This window comes from Megascapheus bottae, chromosome 12, assembly GCF_031878675.1.
Source record: "Megascapheus bottae isolate mThoBot1 chromosome 12, mThoBot2.hap1, whole genome shotgun sequence".
Classification (NCBI taxonomy): Eukaryota; Metazoa; Chordata; class Mammalia; order Rodentia; family Geomyidae; genus Megascapheus; species Megascapheus bottae.
This window is the reverse complement of record NC_143520.1, coordinates 48,771,841-48,791,783: the sequence shown is the minus strand read 5'-3', so window position 1 is coordinate 48,791,783 and position 19,943 is coordinate 48,771,841. Positions and strand designations below refer to the sequence as shown.

At 44.4% G+C, this 19,943-nt stretch overlaps 1 protein-coding gene across 1 annotated transcript in view; it reads right to left on the bottom strand.

Annotated features, from left to right (window-relative positions):
* Ralb (RAS like proto-oncogene B) overlaps window positions 1-15,859 on the bottom strand; it is a 38,400-nt gene extending 22,541 nt beyond the window's left edge. Inside the window, exon 1 of the mRNA XM_090342967.1 lies at window positions 15,744-15,859. The gene's annotated coding sequence lies outside the window, so the exon portion shown is untranslated. The remainder of the gene's footprint in view (window positions 1-15,743) is intronic.
* Between the last annotated feature and the right edge of the window lie 4,084 nt (window positions 15,860-19,943).

The following is a 19,943-nucleotide window of genomic DNA, read 5'->3' as shown; positions in this document are numbered from 1 at the left end:
CATTCCTGAATCACTCCTGAAAATGCCACCCTTCAGGCTCTAGCATTAGAGATAAGAAACTTTGGATTGTTAAATTTTGTTTAAGCCACAAGCCCAACATTGTTGTTGGGTTTTTTTTTTAACTTGAACATTTAGATACATCACTGCTCTTAAGATACTTAAAGTCCAAAGGTTTAGACAATTTAGCAAATAAATGAAGCCAGAACAGGGTGATAGCATCCTTCAGACTCTTTCTACAACACTCAAGTACCAGAGAGAGGCTGGAGAGATTTAAATAAGAACCAAGAGGGCTTTTACGTGTATATTATACACGTGTATACATAATATACTATATGTATACTATTCATTTACATGTACACATATACATATAACATGGAGTTACAAAAGAAATACTCAGCTTAACTAGGTACTGGTGGCTCATGCTTGTAATCCTAGCTAAACAGAGAGTTGAGATGCGAGGACCATGGTACAAAGGCAGCCTGAGCAGGAAAGTTCCTGAGACTCTGATCTCCAATAAACTACCAAAAAAAGAAGGAAGTAGAACTGTGGCTCAAATGGTAGAGTGCTAGCCTTGAGCAAAAAATGCTCAAGGACAACAAGCAGGTCCGAAGTTCAAGCTCCAGGACTGGCATCAAAAAATAAACTAAGGACTGGGAGGCAGCTCGGTGGTAAAGTGCTTGCCTACCAAGTCTAACATCCCGTGTTAGACTCTCAAAAAAGAAAAAAATAGTAAAATTTAAAAGGCAACAAAGGGCCGGGAGTTTGGCCGAGAGGTAGAGTGCCTGCCTAGCATGCACGAAGACCCGGGTTCAATTCCTCGGTACCACATACATAGAAAAAAGCCGGAAGTGGTGCTGAGGCTCAAGTGGTAGAGCTCTAGCCTTGAGAAAGTCCAAAGACAGGGTTCATGGCCTGAGCTCAAGCCCAGGACTGGCAATAAATTAATTAATTAAATAAATAAAAGGCAACAAATGTTACGTGATTTTATTCATTTGCAGAATCTAGACCCAAGAGAATGATGACAATTACAATAGGACACAATGCAAAAAGGATTCTCTAGGTCAGAACCAGAGGGACCAGGAAGGAGAAGAAAGAACACTGAGGGTGAAGAGGATCCAGGTATGGTATATATCAAGACAACATGAGACCTGAAAGGAGGGGAAGGAACAGGGTATGAAAGGAGTGAACTTGTTCAGAGTATATCATATGAATGTATGGAAGTACCATAATGTATAGAAATCCTCTGAACTGTTATGTATGCTAATGAAAAGATACATTGGGGGGGTGTCAGTTTGTGGTGACTTGAACTCAGGGCCTGGGCACTGTCCTTAAGCCTCTTTGTGCTCAGAGCTAGGGCTCTACCACTTGAGCTAAAGTGCCACTTTTGACTTTTGGGTAGTTAATTGGAGATAAGAGAGAATCTCATGGGGACATTTCTGCCTGGGCTGCCTTTGAACCACGATTCTCAGACCTCAGCCTCCTGGGTAGCTAGGATTATAGGCAACAGCCACCAGCGCCCAACTTTTTTTTCTTTTCTTTTCTTTCTTTTTTTTTTTGCCAGTCCTGGGGCTTAAATTCAGGGCCTGGGCCCTGTCCCTCAGCCTCTTGTGCTCAAGGTTAGTTAGTGCTCTGCCACTTGAGCCACAGCACCATTCGCAAAAGATGCAATCGTTTTAGACAAATGTCTTTTTTTTTAAATTACGTACTTTTTAAAATAATTGTTCCAACAGTAAGCAATAATGGAAGGAAGGATGGAGAGTTTAAACCAAATGAAACTTAAACAACCAACTATAAAAGTGAAAAAAAATGAAGCTCAAGAAAGAAAAAGACCTAGAAGGGACAGAGTGGAAAAAAAAATGTGTAATATGCAACCAAATTTTCTAGGAAAAAAAAAGTCTCCACTTAGGGCCTGGTCTGTTTTGAAGCAGCCCTAGGAGCTGTGGGAATGTGAAATCTCAGGTTCTGCACACCTGTGAATCAGAATCTACACTGTAATGAAGCCCTCACAGGAATCTTCCATATTACAGTAAGCAGCTAAATTCCAAGGGAAATTCCAAGTGTTCTATCACTTCTGTTACAATCCAAATACGGAACAACTCAATCTAAATTAGGGTCATAAAGAAACTCCCCCAACCCAGGAGGGGGAAAAAAAAGGAAATAGTTTAAAACTAAAATTCAATGACATAATTGATAGAGTAGATGCTGTTTTCCATGGAAAGTCAAGATTTTCTCTCTCTTGCCAGTCCTGGGGCATGAACTCAGAACCTAAACATTGTCCTTGGGATGTCTCAAGGCTAGTGCTCTATCACTTGAGCCACAGCACCACTTCTGGTTTTTTTCTGTGTATGTGGTACCAAGGAATTGAACTCGGGTCTTTATATATGCTAGTCAAGCACTCTAACACTAGGTCAAACTCCTGGCCCAGATCTTCTCATTTCTTACCATCTAACACCAAACTAGTAAAAATTTGAAACAAGATCACCTATACATGGGAATGTATATGTACTTGTATGTGGATATGTGAAATGTTCATTAACATACCCTTCTCCTTCCTAGCATGACATTCCAACACATTCCAAGCCTTGTAGCTCTTAGTAACACAATTGCATCTGAATCACATGTTCTGCATCACTGATGTTCAGCATGACATGGTATCTCTAGAGATGACAACTCAGAATTACTGTGTACTAGAAACTTAAGAAATGTTCAGAGAAGGGTGATGGATGAATGGAGAAATCATTAAAAGAAATAAGATCTCAGAGCCAGGCACTAACGGCTTACATCTGCAGTCCTACCTACTCAGGAGACTAAGATCTAAGGAACACAGTTCAAAGCCAGCCCAGGCACTAAAATCCTCAAGACTCTTATCTCCAATTAAACACCAGAAAACTGGAAATGGTGCTGTGGTTCAAGTGGCAGAATGCTAGCCTCAAGGTGAAAGAGCTCAGGGACAGCACCCAGGCCTAGAGTTCAAGCCCCATTACAAGCCAAAAAAAAAGAAAGAAAAGAAAAAGTTCTGTGATGGAAGGTATGGAGAGGTGGTAAAGTTAGAGTTGAGGAAGAGTAGGAGGAGTTACTGGGACTTTTCAGGAGTATTCAAGATGTACTTCAGCCCCACCCCCCTGAAAAATGTAACTTCATATGTGTGTGTTCCTAAGTGCATGCATGTACCCCTCCTGTACATTACTTTTATAATAACAATAACAAATTAAAAAAAAAACCCTCAGGGATAGCCTAGGTTTTTAAATCTCTGAGTTCAAACCCCAGACCAGCACAAAACTGTGCACACACACATACAAATTTCTTTTAAATACCTCATTTACACATGTTAAATGATACATGGGGGGCCGGGAGTTTGGCCTAGTGGTTAAAGTGCTTGCCTAGCATGCACGAAGACCAGGGTTCGATTCCTTGGTACCACATACATAAAAAAAAAAAGCCGGAAGTGGTGCTGAGGCGCAAGTGGTAGAGCACTAGCCTTGAGAAAGTCCAAGGACAGTGCTCAGGCCCTGAGCTCAAGCCCAGGACTGGCAAAAATAAATAAATAAATGATACATGGGATCTGCTCCAAAATTATGAAGGAGAGCAGGAATTTGGCCTGGTGGTAGAGTGCTTGCCTAGCATGCACAAAGACCAGGGTTCCACTCCTTGGAACTACATACACAGAAAAAGCTGGAAGTGGTACTATGGCCCAACTGATACAGAAAGCTCGAGGACAATGCCCAGGCCCCAAGTGCAAGCCACAGGATTGCCCTCCCCCCCCCACAAAAAAAAAAAGCCACTTGTTACATACCCAAAAGAATCAAAAGCCAAAAAACAAGAAACTTGAACAGCCATATGCACACCCGTGATCTTATTAGCACCACTCACACTAGCCAAAAGGCGAAAACAACTCTAATGCCCATCAACATAAAATAGTCTGTAAGTACAATGGAATTTTTTAACATAAAAAGGAAAAAAAAGCACCCAGGCGCAGTGGCTCAAGCCTATAATCCTCACTACTCAGGAGGCTGAGATCTGAGGATCACAGTTCAAAGCCAGCTTGGGCACAAAAGGACCTGAGACTCTTATCTCCAAAACCTCTAGAAAACAGGAAGTGGGGCTTGGCTCAAGGGTAGGACAGTAGTCTTGAGCTGAAGAGCTCAGGGACAGTGCCCAGGCCGAGTTCAAGTCTCAGAACCTACCAAAAAAAAAAAAAAAATGGAAAAAAGGCAGTACACCAATGGCTTACACCTGAAATCCTAACTATTCAGGAGGGTAAGACCTGATGATTGTGGTTCAAAGCCAGCACAGGCAGGAAAGTCCATGAGATTCTTACCTGAAATCAAACACCAAAAAGCCAGACGTGGAGATTTGGCTCAAGTGGCAGAGTGCTAGCTATGAGCAAAAAACCTGAGACAGTATTCAGACCTTGAGTTCAAGCCCCAGGACTGGTATATGAGCACACATCCATACACACACATACATATTCCCTTGCTCTCCCTTTCCCCCTCTCCCCCACCACCTCTCCCCTCACAAATGGAGACATGCCTATCAAGGGAAGGTTTTTCTGAACATTGCTCAGACATTCTAGAAAGGAATTCTTCAGAAAACCCTAGCCTTGGAACCATGCAGATGCTTAGGCAGGTTGAGGTGCTGATCCTTGAAGTATGAAGCGATAAGACGGGGAGATGTCCTCGCCTGTAGGCCAGCACTCATCCCGCCATGCTGTCTCCACATGGCTGGGCTGCTGAGCTACAAGGCAAAGACCTGATGAACAAGGACAAGATCTTCCCTGTCTATGTCACACACCTGTGGAGATGCAGATGGGAAGGTACTAAAGGCATTCTCAGCATAAAAACAGTGTAAGACAGGGCCGGGAGTTTGGCCTAGTGGTTAAAGTGCTTACCTAGCATGCATGAAGACCCGGGTTCAATTCCTCGGTACCACATATAGAAAAAAGCTGGAAGTGGTGCTGAGGCTCAAGTGGTAGAGCTCTAGCCTTGAGAAAGTCCAAGGACAGTGCTCAGGCCCTGAGCTCAAGCCCAGGACTGGCAAAAAAAAAAAAAAAAAAAAAAAACAGTGTAAGAGTAGTCTCCGTTCCCATCACCCCAATCTCTTGATTTTTGAGAAAGAACATCATCGCGTTGCTCAGGCTGACCCTGAACTGGTAGACTTGAGCAATCATCCTGTCTCAGTGTCCCCAGTGGCTGGGACTACAGCATGTACCACCACTCTGGCTCCATGGGCATTGTAGGGTATGTCTGCCTAACTGTCCTAGCAGTCCCCCAGCCCCGCCCATCCTGAAAGCTGTTATCCCCTTCCTTGCTTGATTCATAGACCTCTCCATACCCCCTGCTAATCCATCACTCCAAAAATATGATTCCATTGCCTTCAGAGACATCCCAGTGCGCTGTGCTTTTGTTTTTGCGAGACAGGTCTCATCATCCATCAGTCTAACCCATTGCTCTACTTTCTACCACCACATAGGCAAGCAGATATTGCCAGTAAGAAAAAGAAATCTGGAAAGACGACTCATGAACTTCATCTAAAATGACAGTGTGATTGCAAACCAGGAATGGACACTGGCTCCGGCTGTAGAAATCTGTTACTCCTCCCTATGCCTTCCCCATACCTGTTCTTGGCAGAAAACCTCAACACTACCACACCAAGAACCAGATTTCCAGCACTTTCAGGAACCAACTGTCCAAATCACAGCACCAATACTAACTTCATAGAAACTGTTCTTGTCAAGGTCACCAATGAACATCATGTAACCAACACCAATGAAAAGAATCCTTTCTCTTCTCCTACCCTCTCCTCCTCTGCACACAGCACGTATCAACTGTGATAAAATTTTGCCCACAAAATACAAAAAAGCTCTTCTTAGCAGTTCTGGTCCAGAATAGATTCTCAGCCTCTGTCTTTCCCAGGGCTTCAAATTTGCCCTATAGCATTCCCTGTGTTTCCAACTCTTCCTCTTCACCTGGTTTCTATCTGCGGTCCGCTTCAGAAATCAAGTTTACAGGTAAGGGAGCTCATTTGTTCTGGTGAATTACACACAGCTTCCAAACTGGTGAGCCACCCCAGACTCCTAAGACTTCCTGCCATCTCTCCTCACATGGCAATCTCAGGAGAAGCTCAAACTCAACAATCCCAAAATAAATCTCTCCATTCATCCCCCTTAAAATCTGTTTGATCAGCCAGGGAGCCAGTGATTCACATCTATAATCCTAGCTACTCCGGAGACTGAGATCTGAGGAATGACATTGACAGCCAGCCTGGGCACAAAAGACTTACCTCCAATTAACTGCCAGGAAACTGGAAGTGGTACTGTGGCTCAAGTGGTAGAGTGCTGGCCTTGAGCTGAAGAGCTCAGGTACAGAGCTGAAGCCCCATGACTGACTAAATAAATAAACAAATAAAATGTTCCCTCTCCACATTCACTTCCCATCTAACCACAGCACACACATCTAGGAGAATCTAAGTCTTTACACTAAAGCCAGAAACCTGGAAGTTAATTTGTTTTCCTATACCTCTTCCTAACTTATCTAGTTCTACTAATGTGGACTCCAAATTACCTTTCAAATCCATCCCTTTCTTCCACCTCTGCTACAGCCACATCTTAGTCACCAGCCAATGACCACTTGTGATTCCTAACTCCTCAGCCACCTGGGCCTTCTTCAAATCCCAGGAAATTTTCTTTAACATGTTAATGACAGTGTGCTTGGGGCTCCAGTGTCTCACTAGAATAAAAGCAAAACCCTGCCTTGACCTTAGCCTAGAGACCTCTGCCCAGCCATCCAGCTTTCTTTTACTGCCTCCATGGAGAGTCTCCTTCTGTCTCTGTCTGTCTCTCTCTCTCTCTCTCTCTGTCTCTCTGTCTCTCCCTCTCCCTCTCCCTCTCCCTCTCCCTCTCCCTCTCCCTCTCCCTCTCTCTCTCTCTCTCTCTCTCTCTCTCATCCTGAGGCTTGAACTCAGGGCATGAGCACTCTCCTTAAGCTTTCTCAAGGCTAATGCTCTACCACTTGAGCCACAGCACCATTTTCAACTTTAGTCTTTGTGCATGCTAGGCAAGCACTCTACCACTAGAGTAGGGGGCCAAATTCCTAGCCTCCGTGGAGTATTTTTAACAAGTCTACTTCTTGCTAATGCTGTTGTAGAAAGACTTGAAGTGAAATGGAACAAAGTCTAGTCAAGAAACTAAAGAAAGACCATCTCAGAGGATGAGGTTGGAGCTGGTACGAGCCGATAGAATGGAACCACATCATTGAAGACCCTATAGGCCAAGCTTAAAGGGCTCACTGAGAGCACTGGAAAGCCAGAAAACTGGTGACATCATTAGGCCTCCTGTTGCAAAGGTCACTCTGACTATAGAGTAAAAAACAGCCAGGAGGGCCAAGAGCACTTGGGGAAGGTGACACAGACCAGACTAGAAACAATGGCAGTTATTTTAGGGCCAGTAACAATTTTAAACTGACAACAATTAGTTAATAGGTAATTTAAGATTAATATATAATTTGAGATTTTTAGGAAGGCTCCATGTAAGTGGACACTGGTTTCTGGTGCCTGAAATCCTAGCTACTCAGGAGGCTGAGATCTGAGGATCAATGTTCAAAACCAGTCTGGGCAGGGAAGTCCCTCAGAATCTTAACCACCAAAAAACTAGAAGCGGTTCCAAGTGCTAGAGTGCTAGCTCTGAGCAAAAAATCTCCCAGAAACCACCAGAGTACTAGCCAGATCACCAACACAAGAGGCTCAATGTGAAAGTGTTACTAGAGGTGCTCCAAGGCTAAAATTCATTCCTAACAATGGAGCCAGTTAATCAATAACTGGTCTTCCTTTCCAGAAGAAAGAAAGAGATTGTGGGGAAGATAAGAAAAAAGAAGAATACTAGCTCATAAATTAGGACAGAGGAAAGGGAAGGACCAAAACCAAGCAGCTGAGGAAATTTAATTGCGCTGATCAACTCCGCTTGAGGGTGACTCTAGCAACCATCTAAGGTGGGAAGAATGAAAGTTTACTCTTACAATTCAGCACCAATAATAAGATCTGATACAAACTTGGTTCTCAGACTAAGAACCTAACAGTGGTTGTCTAGGAGAAACAAGTGAATGAGGATGAGCTAGAGGTCTGTGGATGCAAGAAATAGGTATGTGAGATGAATAAAGATCTAATGTATCAGGGCCATGGGGGCAAGACTATACAGTGTAGAATAGAACACAAACACACACATACACACATACACACACACACACACACACTGTTAGGTATCCTGGCTCACACCTATAATCCTACTCAGGAGGCTGTGATATGAGGATCAAGATTTGAAGCCAACCAAGATCCTTATCTCCAATTAACCAGTAGAAACTGGTTTTAGTGTAGCTTTAAAGGTAAAAGACCATCCTACAGCAAAAGTTCTAAGAGCACAAGACCCTGAGTTTAAGCCCCAGTACCAGCACCAAAAGTATATGTTAGAAGGACATGTTAGTTTGCCTCACTATGACAACCCTTTTATTATTTATATCCCATAACTTCATGCTGGATATTTTAATTCTATACAACCAAATTGATCTTAAAACAATCAAAATTAAAAAGTAAAGACAAGGGGCCAGGAGTTTGGCCTAGTGGTATAGTATTTGCCTAGCATGCATGAAGACCTGGGTTCAAATCCTCCATACCACAGACACAGAAAAGGCTAGAAGTGGTTTAGGAGCTCAATGCTGGTAAAGTGCTAGCCTTGAGCAAAAAAAAAAAAAGCTCAGGGGTAGTACTCCGCCTCTAAGTTCAAGCCTACAAACTGGCGAGAGAGACAGAGAGAGAGAGACAGAGAGAGAGAAGACAGAGAGAGACAGAGAGACAGAGAGAAAGACAAAGACAGAGAGACAGACAGAGAAAGACAATATTCACTGCTGCACTATTCATAAGAGCCAGGAAACAGCCCCCAAATAAGATGTCATTTGCAGGGGAATCGAAGGACTTAGAAAAAAATTAAATGAAGTTGGGCTGAGAGACAAATGGTTTAGATTTTGTCACTTCTATTGATGTTAGATCTAATATACAAACATGCAGGATAACATATACAAGGTTATAGTCACATATACACAAAACAGACTGACTTAACAAATGTATACTTAGGAGTCTGTGTAACTCCTCTGAAAAAAACCAATGAACCATTTAACACAATAAATATCAGGAAATTGAAACATGTTCAGGGATGGAGAGAGTAACAAGAGGAGGGGTCACAGGAACAGAGGAAGAAAGGGTGAGCAGATGCAGTCATTATTTTCAATGTATATATGTAAAAAATGAACTATGTAGTTTGAAGGTAGGATGGGATGGGGTTTGGAGAAGTGGGAGGAATGAGAGAATGACATTGTCCAAGATACATTGTATCATAACCTGACTTCTGGAACTGAAACCATTCTATATCATTACTTAAAAATAATACTTAAAAAATTGTTCCATGAAAACATTATGATCATAGGATTTTCATAGAATGAAATGAATTTTCCTCTAGATCCTGAGGAAAATTTTATCTGCTCACCAAAGGAATAAAGCCTTCCTAGTTGGGTGGGGAATTAAAACGTATGAGGGTTTCAAGAAAAAAATAAAGAATTGGGGCTAAAGGAGTTTGGCCTAGTGGTAGAGTGCTTGCCTAGCATGCACAAAAACTTGGGTTCAATTCCATGGAACCATATACATAGAAAAAGCCAGAAGTGGTGTGTGGCTCCGGTGGTATAGTGAGAAAGCCCAAGGACAGAGCTCAGGCTCTGAGTTCAAGCCCCATGACTGGTAAAAAAGAAAAAAAAAAACAAACAGAATTTCTAGGCTAGTCAAATAAATACTACCTGTGCCTATAATCCTAACTACACAGGAGGTTGAGATTTGAAGATCATGGTTCAATGCCATCCCAGACAGAAAAGCCTCACCTCCTCTCCCTTGTATCCCCCACACAAACCCCGGACCTGGCGCTTGAACTCTGGGCCTGGGAGTTGTCCCTGACCTTCTTTTTGTTTAAGGCAAGTGCTATACCATTTAAGCCTCGGCAACACTTCCTAGTTTTTTGAGTAGTTTGCTGGAGATAAGAATCTCACAGAATTTCCTGCCAAGGCTGTCTTTGAATCCAGATCTCCAGCTCTCAGCCTCCTGAGAATCTAGAATAACAGGCGTGAGCCATTGGTGACAGGCTCATATGAGACTAGTACCTCCAATTAACTACTTAAAAAAAATAGAATAGCACTGTGGCTCAAGTGGTAGAGCACTAGCCTTAAGCACTAAGAGGCTTAGGGACATACCCAGGCCCTAAGTTCAAGCTCTTCAACAGACAAAAGAAAAAAAAATAATAACAACAAAAAAAAAACCCTGGCACCAGTGGCTCATACTCATAATTGTAACTACTCAGGAATTTTGAGATCTGAGAATCAAATTTGGTACTAGCACTAAATAAATAGTTAAAGGGGAAGGGGGAGGTAATTTCTCCCAAATCTTTTCAGCTACTTTACCAGTGAGCTTTGTTTTTAAGAATACAAGGATCATTGATGACTAATTTTAAGCTATTCAACATCATCATTTTGGAAATAATTTCTTTGCCAATTTTAGAATAAGAACAAAACTCTTTGGAGGGTAAAGAACTAGAAGGAAAAGAGTGAAAATTGTAGCAGTAGAGTTCACTGGACATTGATGAAAGTGAAGTACACAGCTCATGAGTGAGATGGAAAGGAGGAACTGGGAGAGAATGAGGGAATGGAAGATACTGTAAGGAAATGGACTCATTATCTGACTCATGCAATTGTAATCCCTCCATACATCACCTCTATAATAACAATAAAGTAATTTATAAAAATCCCATCAGTTTCATTTGTTTTAGGGATAGAGATTTAAACTTATAATTTCCAAAGCTACTGCATATTTGACTGATTCTAGCATGTGACAATGAAAAACATAAACATGACGTTTCAGGTCCATTAAGTTCTAAAATAGCTTAAAAACTACAACTGTGTTCTTATCTCCTACAGTATGACATACTTTAGTATTTTAGATTTTCTCGATTATGTCTGGTTCACACTTTAAAAAAAGAAAAAAAGTAGTAGCTGGGCACCAGTGGCTCACACCTGTAATCTGAGCTAGTCAGGAGGCTGAGATCAGAGGATTGTGGTTCAAAGTCAGTCCAAGCAAGAAAGTCCAGGAGACCCTTATCTCCAAGGAACCACCTGAAAACCTGAAGTGACTCTGTGGCTAAAAGTAGTAAAGCATTAGTCTTTAGGAAAAAGCTCAGGGGTAGTGCCCATGCCCTGAGATCAAGCCCCCATGACCAACTGGAGAGGGGGAGCGGGAGGGGTAGAGGGCAGGGGGAGGGGGGAGAGGAGGAGGGGGGAGCTAATTTCCAAGAATGCCAATGGCCCCAAACACCCCTCATTTGGTCTCTTCCCATAATATACCAGGTCTGGCTTGTATGCTCGGGCAATGACAGTATGCTTCCATGATTAGATACCACACTACACTGTTTCCTTTTATTACTTGTCTTGTTTGGGGGGACAGGGTCTCACTAAATTAGGCTGGCCTCAAATTTGCAATCGTCCTGGCTCTACTGCCAAAATACTGGGATTACAAGTATGAACTACCAGCTCTCCACAGTATTATTATATTCATCCTCTGTCAGGTCACTAACTGGGGAGAAAGTTAGCTGCCACTTTATAAAGTAGTATTATGTATGGAACTGAGGCCTTCAGCCAGTAAGTGCACCATCTTGAAATCACATCCTCCAGCCAAGACACACATTCAGATGACTGCAACCTCTGGAGAGATTCTGAGACAGAAGCAGCCACTCAACTTTTCCAGGATTCTGACTTTAGAAAACAACTGTCTTGTACATCTTCCGGAAAAGGTGTCGCTTAAAAGTAAACACAGCTGGGCTGGGCATATAGCTTAATGGAAAGACACCATGGGTAAGGCTTTGGGTTCAAATACTTAGAGCACAAGAAAGGAAAAAAGTAACCAGACACAGTGGCAAATCACTCTCGTGTTTTATCTTGAGACCAGTTATATCAGAAACCTTTCAGAAGACTCACCAATTATTCCATTACTAGGTTGTCATATTGTCTCCAAATTTAGCTTATAAAAGATCTCCTGCCAGGTACTGGTGGCTCATGCCTATAATCCTAGCTAATTAGGAAGCTAAGCTCTAAGGCTTATAGTTCAAAACAGTCCAGGCAAGAAAGTCTGTGAGACTTTTTTTTTTTTTGGCCTGGGACTTGAACTCAGGGCCTGGGCACTTGTTCTACTGCTCTTGGACACTTTTTGCTCAAGGCTAGCACCCTGCCACTTGAGTCACAGTACCACTTCTGGCTTTTTCTGAGTATGTGGTACTGAGGAATTGAACTTCATGCATGCTAGGCAAGCTAGGCCAAACTCCTGGCCCAATCATTACTGTATTAAAAAAAACTTTTTTGTTATTATAAAGGTGATGCCCAGAGGAGTTACTATATCATTCAACCTTCCTGTACCTCTTAAGATTTGGTTACTGAATTCTTCATCATTTTTCTACTTTTTGGAATCAGAAACATCCTTGGAAATCCTTTTTCTTTTTTGATCAGTTATGGGACTTGAAATCAGGGCCTAGGCATTAGAACTGAGCATTTTTGCTCAAGGATAGCTCTCTACCACTTTGTGCCACCAGTTTTCTGTTGGTTAATTGAAGATAAGAGTCTCATGGGGCTGGGAGTGTAGCCTAGTGGTAAAGAAGACCAGGGTTCAATTCCTCAGTACCATAACATAGAAAAAAGCCGGAAGTGGTGCTGAGGCTCAAGTGGTAAAGCTCTAGCCTTGAGAAAGTTCAAGGACAGTGCTCAGGCCCTGAGCTCAAGCCCAGGACTGGAGGGGAAAAAAAAAAAACAGGAATGATAATATGTTCTGTCAGCTCTCAGCTTCAAAATGTTCAGTGAGAGCCAATCACCAGTGGCTCATGCCTATAATCCTAGATATTTAGGAGGCTGAGATCTGAGGAGGTCGCAAGTTGAAGCCAGCTACAGCAGGAAAATCTGTAAGATTTATCTTCAATTAATTTTAGAAAAGGTCAGAAATGGAGCTACAGTTCAAGTGATAGAGCACTAGCTTTGTACAAAAGGAACTCAGGGACAGCACCCAGGGACAGGCCCAGGACCTGAAAGAAAAGGAAAAAAAAAAAAAAAGTTCATGGAGTATTGAGCAATCCTACCAGGAACCTCTAAGAATTTCAGGGCAACTGGGAACTGGTGGTTACTCAGAAGGCAGATATCTGAGGACCATGGTTCAAAGCAAGCCCCAGCAGTTAAGTCACTCAGACTCATCTCTAATTAACCTCTAGAAAACTGGAAGTGTTGCTGTGACTCAATGATAAAGCACTAGCCTTGAGGAAAAAGAGCTCAGCAACAGTGCCCAGGCCTTCAGCTCAGGTCCCACAACCACCAACAACAACAAAAAAATATAATTTCAGGGCGTGAATTCTTCCAGTTTCTACTAAGACATTAGTAGTATCTACTTTGTGTTCAAATTGAAGTCTTCTTTTCCTATCTTAATATGCCCTTGTCTCACTTAGACTTGTACTTTTTCCACGGAGAATCCTAGCAAAGCATCTACTTTTCAGACACAGGAAATTCTTTCTGGGATTTCATATAATACCCAGTTTCCACTGGGAAATGATGCAAATAGAAAAGGAAATGGACTAGGAGTATAGCTCAGTGATAGTGCACTTCACATGTAACAAGGCCCAGTGTATAATCCATAGCACCAAGAAAAGTACTTGGATGTGTTCAGAATAAGCAGACGAGCTAACAGAACTGTAACTACACACAGGGTTGTATATCCTAGGCTTCTTCCAACTCACATTATCTAATTTTCCGTTATTGTACCGAAGACCTTAGATACTCAAAAAGAAAAAGCGGTTTGTTAAACATGTCATTTGAAATATGATGTAAACATCAATGTTAATAAATTCTTTAAATAAAAAAAAATCTAGTAGCAAGGAAAAAAAAAAGAGAAAAAGAGATTCTTAGTTCAGAATCTTAAAGTCCAGTTCACAGCATGTTGCTTTGGACCCTCAAGGAAGACAATGAAGGCATTATGATTGGAAGTACTTGGAGAAACTGCTCATGGCAAAGTGGCCAGGAAATAGAGGAAGAAGCAACTAACTGTCCCAATATCCACTTCAAGGACAATCCGTGAGTCCAAATTTCTCACTTGGCTCCACCATATGCCAACAGGATGCCTTTGGGAGACACTTATTCAAACAATAACACAATTCTCTACTACCACCAAAAAAGAAAAAAAAATCCTCCACATTTCTCATTTCATTTAATCCACACAATCAGAAAAACTAGTATTGTCTTTGTAAAGTTGTCCATGCTGCGGTTTAGGAAAACCATGCTCAATATCCCATCACTAATAAAGTTCCGGAACCACTCCAGGTATTGATGATTTACGTCTGTAAGCCTAGCTACTCAAGAGGCTGAGATCTGAGGATCAAGGTTCGAAACCAGACCAGGCAGAAAAGTCTGTGAGACTTTTATTTCCAATTAACTCAGTTAAAATCCGGAAGTGGAAGTATGGCTCAAGTGGTAGGGCACCCGCCTTGAGGGAAAACTGCCAAGAGACAGTGTGAGACCATCCGGTGCGGCCTTCCACGGTCGCTCCATTTCTCAGAACTTCAATACTGAGTATCACTTGTACTTTAAAAACAATGCCATGGGGGGTGGAGGGGAGGGTAATGGGGACCAAGACATGTGAAAGGGTATCAATATATGTGAACTAATGCACCTTCTATCTGGCAAATATCATGTAACCTTTTTATTAATTACAATAAAAAAAAAAGAAAACAATGCCTTGATTTGTTCTAAGGTTGACCTCCAAGAATCTTTCCACCGCGCTTAGAACACTGATCACTTGCACATCTACAAGATACGCTATCCCTCTGACAGTCAGAACGACTGGCCTGCCATCCCCCAAAGTGAAGAAATGAGGTTAGGAAACTAGGGCACATTGGAGTTTGTCTGCTCCGTAAGTGCTGAAGGCAAGTCATAGATAACTTACAGCATCAGCCAAGTCTCTTCCACCAACAACTCAAAATCAGTCCACCTGATTCTCACCTGGTGACAACATCGCCTGAGGGTCACCACAAAGGGACCAAACAAACCCGTCTGGGGCACACGGTCTCGGGGGCCCAAGCACGAGAGACCAAGGGCAGAGAAGCGGGGCCGGGCACGGGGTCTGGAGAAGCCACCCTGGGCGCCAGCCCCCTACCGAAAAGGCGGCGAGGGCAACGCGGAACGCGCCGACTCCCAGCCAAAACAACTTCGGGAACCAGCGGACCGGGTCCCACAAGTTCGGCCCTAAGTTTCAGCCACACTCGGTCGCTCCCATCCCGCCCGGGACGGCCGCCGAGACAGTGAGGAAGTGGACGGTCCTCGGGCGGGAGGCCCGGAAGGACAGGAAGGGGAAGCGGTGGCCATTTGTGGGAAAGGGAGGGGGGCCAGGGAAAGGCCGGGGCACCGCCCCCACCTCCCCAGTCCGAGGCCCCGCACGGTCCCCCGCCACCCACGGCTCCCCCGGGGGTCCCAAAGCCGGGGCGGGGGGGGGGGAGGAAGGGGAGGAGGGCCCGGGCGTCGCCCAACGCCGGCTCCAGGGAGCCACGCGCCCCGCGGCGGCCCGCGGGACTCCGGGTGGCGGCGCGCCCTCAGTCCTTGTCCGACCCCGCCCGGAGAGGCCCCGGCCCCGCGTGGCGACCGTACCTGGGACCCGTCCCGCGCCGCCTCAGGCGTCCGCACCAGGCCAGCAGCTCTTAAGTGCGCCCCGCCCACTCCCGGGGCCGGACCCTGGCCGTCCCCAGCCGATTTGTCATTGAGCAGCCCCGGCTCGCTTCCCCACCCACCCACCCCCACGCTCGCCCCCGACGTCGTCCAGGCAACCTCTCCTCCCGGGAGCGCGCGCTCCCTTCCGCCCTCGCCCTTCCTCCCCTAGAGGCCACGCCCATGTAAGGCATACCAAACCAATCCAAAGAGGGCCTTAAAATCCACAGGGGGCGGAGAAAGCAGCTTCGCCAATGAGAACCCGCCCCTGGAGGAGGGGCGGTCCCGACAGGCCAGCCCCGCCCACCTCCTGGAGTCCGGGAGCGCCGCGCTGCACGTGACCGCTGCTGCAGTGGAGAGGCTGGGAACTGGTCTGGGGACGCCGGGCGTGGGCAGGGGAGCGGCGCTCGTGGGGTGGCGGCCAGGGCGAGGCTGAAGTAGTGAAAAGTAAAAGCGAAGCACTGACCTCATAGACCACATCCCAGGAAGAGGACGAGGCGGCCACGTTGGCTTGCGCACGGGTGTGGCAGGGGTCTTCCAGCGCTGCACGCCCGCCGTTTCCCTCCTGGGCCGCCACCACTCGCCTGTCTAATGACATCCCACTGGCAGTAATCAAGTTACTTAAGCAGTGCCTGGCTGTGACTTGACCCAGGTCACATACTAGGTCTCCAGCCTTTACTGCCATCGCCTGAGGCGGAAAGTAGAGGGTGGGGGAGCGAAGTCCGGAGGTGAAAATGGAAGGGGTGACACTGTTGTAAAGGACTTGTACTCGTTGCCTGGCGTCTGTGACGGCAGCCCCTCTGTACATCACCTTTACAATAGAATGTTTAAAAAGAGGAAATGCAGTGGGCTCACCACTGGCTTGCTTGTACAAGCTGCCCCTCCCTCAGCCTCAGAATCCCAGGTTCTCGTGATTGTCTATCAAAGAGGTTGATCCCCCAGCCAGCCCCTTCTTTCTACAGCTGAACGCTAAACCCCGCACACATACCTCTATAGCAAAGTTCACTGCGTGTATCACAGTAGATAGTTTAAATGTTTGCTTCTAATCTCTTAAGGGAGCCCTTTCCTTCACTATGATACAGAAGCTACCACTGCGCATTTTTTTTTTTTTTTTTTTTTGCCAGTCTTGGGTCTTGAACAGGGCCTGGGCACTGTCCCTGAGCTTTTTGCTCAAGGCTAGCACTTCTGCCACTTGAGCCACCGTTTTTTTCTGTTCATATGGTACTGAGAAATTGAACCCAGGGCTTCTTTGCAAGCACTCTACCACTAAGCCACCTTCCCAGCCCCTATGTAATTTGTATGGATTAAGATACAGACGTATTTTATCAGATGCTATGTGCTTAGATCACATTACTTCACACCAACAACTAACAGATTGACACCTCTTTCCATCATATCTAGCAAGGATGGGAGCCTCTAGACTGGAGAAGGGCCATAGAAGGCCCTAGAAATCATTTGGTACATGATGGGACAGACACTTGTCCTTCTTATAGGCCAGGTGGTCTGTATTGATTGGGATGGGGGTGAGGTATCAGTATGGGGACTTGAATTTAAGGATTCACAGGACTTTATCTGCTCTGGCTATGGGCTCTATCTCTAGAGCCACACCTCCAGTTCTATTCTGTTTCTCATTTAGAGATAAGAGTTGTAGAATTTATCTTCCTTTAGCTAAGAACTTTGATCCTCTGATCTTTGTCTCCTGAAGTCTGACTACAAGCACAACCAACCAGCACTCTGCTCTATACTGATCATTTTGTATGGCTCACCAATAATATTTTAAATATAAATACATTGTAGTCCTGCTATTCATTTACCCAGACTAAGGCTGTATCTTGAGACATCCTGGCACCCACAACCAGATGTATCTTGACTATAGCTAAAGAAGTATGAGATTTATAGAGTGAAACCCCTATAAGATTTATAATGTGAAACCCCCAGCATGTTTGCTGGCCTTCTTTAAAAACCACCTGCTTGGGGCCGGGAGTTTGGCCTAGTGGTTAAAGTGCTTGCCTAGCATGCATGAAGTTCGATTCCTTGGTACCACATACATAGACAAAAGCCGGAAATGGTGCTGAGGCTCAAGTGGTAGAGTGCTAGCCTTGAGAAAGTCCAAGGACAGTGCTCAGGCCCTGAGCTCAAGCCCAGGACTGGCAAAAAAAAAAAAAAAAAAAAAAAACACCTGCTTTTACATATCTAGGCTGCACTTTGAGATCCCGATCTTGGGGTGTAGTCCTGGCATCCCAATCGTGTTCTGAGTGGTCTCATAGTTTATCCACCTCTGGACAACTACATAAATATAAATGGCTCTTGATTTAAAAAAAAAAAAGAGGGAGGGGGGAAGGGCTGTTTCCTAACCCTGACAGCACAGAGGCTTTACTCAATTTTAAATGAGAGTACATAGCAAAAAAAATTAAAGTAACTATATGGGGCACTAGTGGCGCTTTCTTGTGATCTTAGCTACTCTGGAATCTGACAGCTGGAAGATAAGAGATAAAGGCCAGCAGAAGCAGAAAAATGTGTCAGATTCCATCTCCATATTGGCCAGCAAAATTCAAGACTGAAGGTGTGATACAAATGGCAGAAGATCAACCTAGCAAGCACTAATCCCTGACTTCAAACTTCAATACTATCGAAGAAGAAGAAGAAGAAGAAGAAGAAGAAGAAGAAGAAGAAGAAGAAGAAGAAGAAGAAGAAAAAGAAGAAGAAGAAGAAGAAAGAAAGAAAGAGAGAAAGGAAAGAAAAAAGAAAGAAGAAAAAAAGGGATGGACTTGCAGCCTAACTGAGAATTAAACTTTGGGGTTGTTTTGGGGGTTTTTTTGTCAGTCCTTGGACTTGAACTCAGGGTCTGAACACTGTCCTTGGGCTTTCTCAAAGCTAGTGTTCTACCACTAGAGCCACAGCACCACTTTCAGCTTTTTTCTGTGGATGTGGTACTGAGGAATCTAATCTGGGTCTTCATATGCTTGGCAAGCACTCTACCACTAGGCCAAACTTCTGGTTTGTTGTTTCATTTTTTTCGTATGTCACGAGACTTGATCTCTGGGCCTGGGCACTATCCCTGAGATTTCAGCCTCCTGAATAGCTAGGGTTACAGGCATGAGCAACTGGCTCACCGGCTAAACCTTTGTTGTTTTAAAACATAAAGTACATTATCAGCTTTGCATTTGTATGATGAAATACATTACCACAGAAGGCAGTTAACTTCTGGAGATAAAAAGGCTATGTAACTCACAGTTTGGGAACCTCAAGTTCCGAGATTGTGTTAAGGGGCACTGTTTTACCCTTCGGTGAGGGCGGCAGACAATGGCACATCAAAGTGAAAGCACATGTCAGAATGATCATACCAAGAACAGAAAGCAGAAGAAGGAAGGAAAGCTGGGTGTGGCGGCTCACACCTGTAATCCAAGCTACCCAAGAGGCTGAGATCTGAGGATCATGGCTCAAAGCCAGCCTGGCACTGAGAAGCCCTGTGAGACTCTTATCTACAACTAATCAACAGAAAATTGGAAGTGGCACCATATCTCAAGGAGTAGGGTGGTAGCCTTGAGCTACCAGGGATAATGCCTGGGCCCAGAGTTCAAGTCCCACGACTGACAAAACAAAAAAAAAAGAAGGAGGAGGAGGAGGAGGAGGAAGAAAGAGGGAGGGAGGGAGGGAGAGAAGGAAAGGGAAGCAAGAAAGTCTGGGGTCCAACTTGTACTCCAAGGACATGCCCACCCCCCCCCCAGTGACCCTGAGACCAACCACACCTCTCATCAGCTCCACCCTAGGGACCAGGCCTTCAATCACAGTGGACTCTTGGGGGCACTCAAATCACCACACCCAAATGACAGCACCAAGATTTGAAAGTGTTAACCGCAATGTAGCCTATTCTGACTGATACAAGGCCCAACAATGTGCAAAGTACGGTGCGGGAAATGAGGGTGAACAATTCAGATAAGAGAGCAGTGCACCAACAAATAGGCAACTCAGCAAATAACCTAACAAATTATTTTAGACTGAATAGACAAATAAAAAGAAACACCTCCTAAGAGGTAGCATTTAAGCTAGGACCTGAAGGAGGAAAAATGAACCTTGACCAAAGCTAAGGGAGATGACAGGGGAATATTTTAGACAAATGAACCAACCTGTGCAAAGTCCAGA